Below are 6,245 nucleotides of genomic sequence, written 5' to 3'. Positions count from 1 at the left end.
GATTAAAGCGGTCCCAGACTTAAGGCGACAATGGTCGCTTTTTGAGTCCCCGAATTTGATGGCAACAACTAGGTGGTTTGTGCTTGGCGACGAGGCGCCCCGCTGTTCTCTACCTGGCGACGAGGCCGTATCGGGCCCCGAGTTTGAAGCAGGGGGTTCTTCTGCCCCTTCCCTTGGTGTAGGGGTATTAAACGTTTTCATGCTATCGCACTACTTATTTTTTGGGTTTATTATCTTGCTCTGACCGTTTGATGTCCTTCATGACAGGTGCCATGGCCCGAGAACATTCGCGCGCGAGATTGCCTAGGGCGCAACCCTCTGTTGACGCCATTGTCGCGGCCCGTTCTCGGATTGAAGCTTGCCGTGAGAGGTCGCCTGCGCGAGCACGGAATGAGGCGAACTCTTCGAACAAGCGGCCTTCGTCGTCGGTCTCGCTCAACTTACCCTCTCGCCCGAAGCACACTCACGCGTCGGCAGCAAGAGATGGTATGGACTCGATGCTCTTGGCAGAAGCAGCGGAGCTGAGGGGTCAATGTTCCCAAGGGATTATAGAGACTCATCTGAGAGACTTTAAGGGTCTTTTGACGACGAACGACATGAAGTATTTCCAGAATGGGATTAGCGACGCTCGGAAGGTAAGGTCTGCTTCCTGGTTTATGTACGATTGTTATTTCCATACTTATTGTGATCGCATGTGTGCCATCTACTCTTGCAGATACTTGCACGCCAAGAGCGGGGCAACCGTATTCTTCGGGACCTGCTGCGGCAGATGCAAAATATGAAGGCGGACATGGAGAACGCCGCGGTCGAGCATGCTGCTGCTCTGGCGGGGGTCTGATCTGCCCAAAAGTTTCAAGCACTTGAGGAGGAGTGGAAGCGGGCCCGCGAGGTGATGGCTCGTCTAGGTGTGGAATTGGCCGCCGAGAGGTCATTGCAAGTGGCCGAGTAGGCGTCTCGGGAAAAGGTGGAGCACTCGGCCGACACCTTCTTAGGGTAGACGAGGAAACTTCAAGTGCTACTCTTAGGCCAAGATGAAGAGTTAAAGATCGTCCACGCTCGACTATCGGCGAGCGAGATCTCCTGTGTCAAGGCGGAGAGAGAGAGTATTCCTTATTGGTGGAGATGCAAGCCATCATCGAGGAGAAGGACGATGCCGTGCGGGCCAAGGTGGACTTAGAGGATGATTGGGATATCGCACTAGAGGAGGCCCGTTACGCGGCAGCGGTACGGGTTCGTGACGCGACCGCGAAGGAGAACGTGTCTCCCGGGACTACCTTCTCCTTCTTCGACGGCATGTTCCCCTCACTGGATGACGCACCGCAGACGGACAGTCTCTGCGCCCAAGTTCCTGCTGAGGCTGCCCAATCGACGAATTATCCCCCTGACGGAGAGACGACCGATGGGTCGGGCTTTCTCCCACCCGAGATTGATGAGGAGAAAGTCGATTTTGGTTCTGAGTAGCTGGCTTTGTTTTGATTTCCTACGTACTTGTTTAGCGCTCGCTTTCTTTGATGTTTTTTTTTTGGATATTTGTCGTTTTTCCTTTTTCGTTGGGTTGTTTCTGCGACATCGGTTGTTTCTATTTAAACTTCTTTGGTCTATTATGCGTCTTATTTTCTCGATTTAGTATGTCTAGCGTGTCTTACGTGTTGGAATCGATCTAGGGTTTAAGAAAATAATTAACGCTTCGGTAAGCGGCGGAATTTTAAAAATTTTCTTTTACAAGTAAAAACAGTTTTTCACTAACCTAGACAAAGAGCAAGTACATATAATTAAAACTAATATGAGCTAAGAAGTTTACTAACCTTTCTTGAAGCTTGAACTTTGAAGAAGCTTTTGGAAAGTTTGCAACGCTCGTCTCCCCTCGCAGCACGTCTCTCTTTCTTTCCTCGGCACCTCGAGCAACCACGAAAGTTTCTATCACTAAATCACTCGAAATAAAGGAATTAGTGAGTGGACACTTTTAAACACTACGACTTAATAACGAGTCTTGAAGTCGCAGAGCTTAACACTAGGTTGAATGAGGACCTAGGTGCCAAAACAAAAAATCGAAAATAAACTAGAGAGAGAGAGGAAGGGGCGGCCAAAGTTCTAGAGATAGAGTCTCTCAAATCTCTTAAACTTGGATTGAATAAAATGAAGGGAATGAGGGTCCTATTTATAGGAGAGGGGTTGGCCTTGGAAAGAAGTAGATACCTTTTATTTTCCAAGCCTTTATGAGCAATCTTTTATTACCCATTCCTATCAACATAGGCGCCCACCTCATTCAATCCACAAGGGATTAGTTTCCTCTTTTGTTTCCCTTCTTGGTTGCCTTGGCCGATTCTCCTTGTTTCCTCATAGAGGAAATTTGTTTCCTCTTTTTCTTTTGGCAAGTATCTTGATACATTTATGCACAAAATATTCTCTCTACCTATGGGTATGTTGGGCGCCCAAACTCATTCTAGAAGGAGCTTCTAGAAGCTTCTTCATTTGTTCATGACAACATGAGAAAAGCCCATTAAGAATTTTCAATAAAATTCTTATGAAATGAAATTAATCCACAAGGCCCAATTAATCATATTATGGCCGAGTGTTACTTGTCATCAAATGACCATGTCAAAAAATTTATTGACATTCATTTCATCCTATGTCTCAAAAGACAAAAATACCATTTTGACAATTTTCGTTCTTGTTTTGACTTAGCTTCCAGTTTAACTATTCCTAATCGATGTGATTCGTGACAGTGACCTCATGGACCCAAATGAACAAAGCTTGAGCTAAACACTTGGACTCAAAAGTTCACAAACCTTTTCCAAGTTTAGCTTAATGCCAACTGACTCCACTAAAGAGTTGACACTGAAAATCTCTCGGTTCAAATGAATTTATTTTCTACTCAAGAATTCAACCTAATTATGATGAGCGGATCCACTGAATATTATCTATGTTTACCCTTCATGAATGTCATCAGCTAGTCGGGATTTACTAAATTACCATTTTACCCTTCTAGCTGTTATTTCCTCAACTCATTTGTCGCTTGTGAATAAGTTAGAAACAATGTATTGACGAGGAGCTAACAAGTCACATTGTTTCATCCAAAAGAGTCAGGACTCAATTTGGACACTGGCTAGTTCATTTATTCACACTCCAAGGAACAAAGCATGAGGTGATATACATTGCATTTCAGCAATCTTGTACATGAATTTCATATCTATGAGAACTTCACAAAGTTACTCATGACATTCTCACAACTTAGTACTTCACCAATAGGCCCTGTTCGGAATCACATAGTGAGTCCAAACTCTGACTTTCTCAAATGAGAATACGTAAGCTGTGAAATGGCATGTCTCATTTCAGGATTAAGGTAAGCATGATGCAATTCATACATAGTGACTTCGAGAGATAAGAGGTTAAATGGTTTGTTCTTATCTTGTCTCTAGAAGTGCACTGGTCAATTCAGTACCTTCGGAAGATACCTAGAAGAACTATAGAGTCTCCAACTCTCAATGCCTCATAACCAGACATCATAGATTCTTCTAACAATCATACTGAGGTCAATAGTCCTTTGACCCTTAGATTGCGAATATATCGTTTTAAGCAAACTACGAAGAGTTTGTTCATGCAAATCTACATTTGTCTCTTCGTAAGTTGTTAAGTTTGTTTATGGACTAAAAGACTAAGGTTTTATCATATAGCTTCAAACAAAGAAAGAATGAATGAACGTTTCAACTTTATTATTAAATGAATAGGCAATTACAAGCAAGAGTCTTCATGAGAGTTTATTACATCAAATGTACAAAATAAAGACTACAACTCTTCTTGTGGGCACCATTGACAACATTACGAACATTGGTTTACTATGTCTAGTGTAACCGGTCTGCACGGCTTGGTGCCACATCTAGTGGTCAGATTTTTTTTCGTGGACGTTGGCTAGACCAATTTCGTCTGGCTGACGCAAGCCTTTGAAACCCATTGGCGACTCACTGCGTATCATCGCACGAACTGGGTGGCTAGCGGGCCTCTTTCCTACTGTGTACGCTACCTGTTGGCGTGCGTGTCGTGCGTCAAGATGGACTTGGAATAGGCGCAGTTCCCAGCGAGCGTGGTACCTGTTGGTACGCGTGTCGTGTTTTAGGTTTTGACTGCTGTCTTGGGATTAGCATCCGATGCGCAGATGCAACCCATTCGTGACTCGCTACCTATCGGCGTGCGAGACACTCGTGAGTCCGGTGGACTGCCTTTTTGGAGTCGTGCAAGGGCGTCGCGCGAAGGGTGTATACCTGTTAGCCCCCCGAGTTTCTTGGGTACTCGTAGAGGAAACTAGAAATTATAGCAATGTGTAAAAAAATTTAAAGTGAAACGTAATCCCATAGTCTTGTATTACGCAAAAGAAAATAAAATTACATCCTATGGCCGATGGCCTTGTCCAAATTTGACATTGTCATTAACAAAATTGAAAAATGAAGAAAACAAAAGAGCCGAGGGCAAGATTTATTGGTAATATTACCTCAGGTGCTCGACGTTCCACATGTGAGTGAATATGAGCCCTTCTAGATTCTCGAGCTCGTAGGTGCCACCATGTATGGCTCAGCGCACATGGTACGGGCCTTCCCAGGTAGGACCCAGGACTCCTACCCCTTGTACCTTTGTGTTTTGGAACACCATTCTAAACATGAGGCTTCCGTCGGTGAACTTCCGAAGCTTGACCTTGGAGTTGTAGTACTTTTCAACCTTCCTTTTCTGCGCGGCGAGGCGGGTCAATGCGTCTGCCCTCTTCTCATCTATGAGGTCTAGTTCGAGCCTCATCGCCTCGTCATTGGCGGTTTCTTCAAATTCTTTGATGCAAAAATTCTCTGAAAAGAAGAAGAAGAAAATTATGAAGAAGAAGAAGAAGAAGAAGAAGAAGAAGAAGAAGAAGAAGAAGAAGAAGAAGAAGAAGAAGAAGAAGAAAAAAGAAGAAAGAAGAAAGCGTTGGGTTGAACAAGAAGAAGTTCATGAAGAAGAAACCGACAAAGAAAGTTATTGACCAAGATGCTGCTAACATAGTGGGTGGCATCTGGGAGGAAGATGAAGAGGAAGAGCCCTCTAGAAAGCTTCCAAGGGTTGGGAAGCATTCTATTGCAGGGAAAAAGATGCCTAAGGATATCCCTCCTGCTCCTCTGGACAATGTGTCCTTCCATGCAGGAAAAACATGTTTTAAAGTGGAAACATGTGTTGAAATGAAAATATAGTTGTATTAAAAATATTGGAAAATTTTTAGATTGCATCAAAGTTGAAGAATTACCGAATTTATTTGAAGCTGTAGGAAAATTTAAGAAGTTTTGAGTAAATTATGATCCAAAGAGGAAAAAGAGTTGAATAATTGCTCTATCATGGATAAAAATAAAATAGAATAAAGGTCTAAACTAAAAGATGATCGTAGTATAAGAGAATTGTACCTGAAAGGGAGCTTTCCATTGAGACTTGTGATGGAGTTCATTGAGACTCAACTATTCTGACAGTCCTGAATTCATGAAAGTCTTTGTGAGAGGCCACTACTTCTCTATCTCTTCAGAAGTGACCAATGAATAGCTTGGTCGGGGAAGAATTATAAATCTTGACAGGTTGTCTTTGGTTCAAGCAATAGTGGATGAACTTTCATGTCGTGTTGACAAAGTTTGGCCTAAGAAGGGATGGTCCCTTCTGCCTATCTGAGTGGCAAGTATTCTATCATCTACAGGATTGTTATTGCCAACTAGACTCCTTCTGCTCATGGCTCTGGTGTTAATCCTACTCTTGCCAATCTTCCATATCAAATAAGTACTCGTGCCTCTTTCGATTTTAGAAAATTTATTTTTGATCATCTGGTCAAGCATGCAGGGTCTGATGTTGTGAAGCTACCTATTAGCTCTCCCCCCTTGATCACTAGAATATTTCTCTCTCAGAAGAAGGACATCCTTCGTTACAATGATCTTGTTGGAGCCTCTTCCAAACTGTTGAATTTCAGTTGCAAGCTCTTCATAGGGAAACATGCTCGTGACATTATTCCACCATCTTGAGCAACATCTATCAGGTTAGCTGATTCTCTTCATGTAGGATCCCTATCTAGACCTGTGGGTAGTGATATTTTAAAATCTCTCATCCGAGAGGTTGTTTCCCTCGAAGACACCGGTGGCTCATCCTCTCGCCGCAAATCCGTGCTAGAAGGGCTGATTAAAGCCATAACTTCTACTACTCACACGCATGGTGCCTCTGCTTTACATCATGTATATCCCACTATTGCTCCC

Source organism: Urtica dioica, chromosome 2 (genome assembly GCF_054948205.1).
Source record: "Urtica dioica subsp. dioica isolate 48M chromosome 2, U.dioica_male_clone48M_v1_H2, whole genome shotgun sequence".
Taxonomy (NCBI): Eukaryota; Viridiplantae; Streptophyta; class Magnoliopsida; order Rosales; family Urticaceae; genus Urtica; species Urtica dioica.
Note: the sequence above shows the minus strand (reverse complement) of the source record.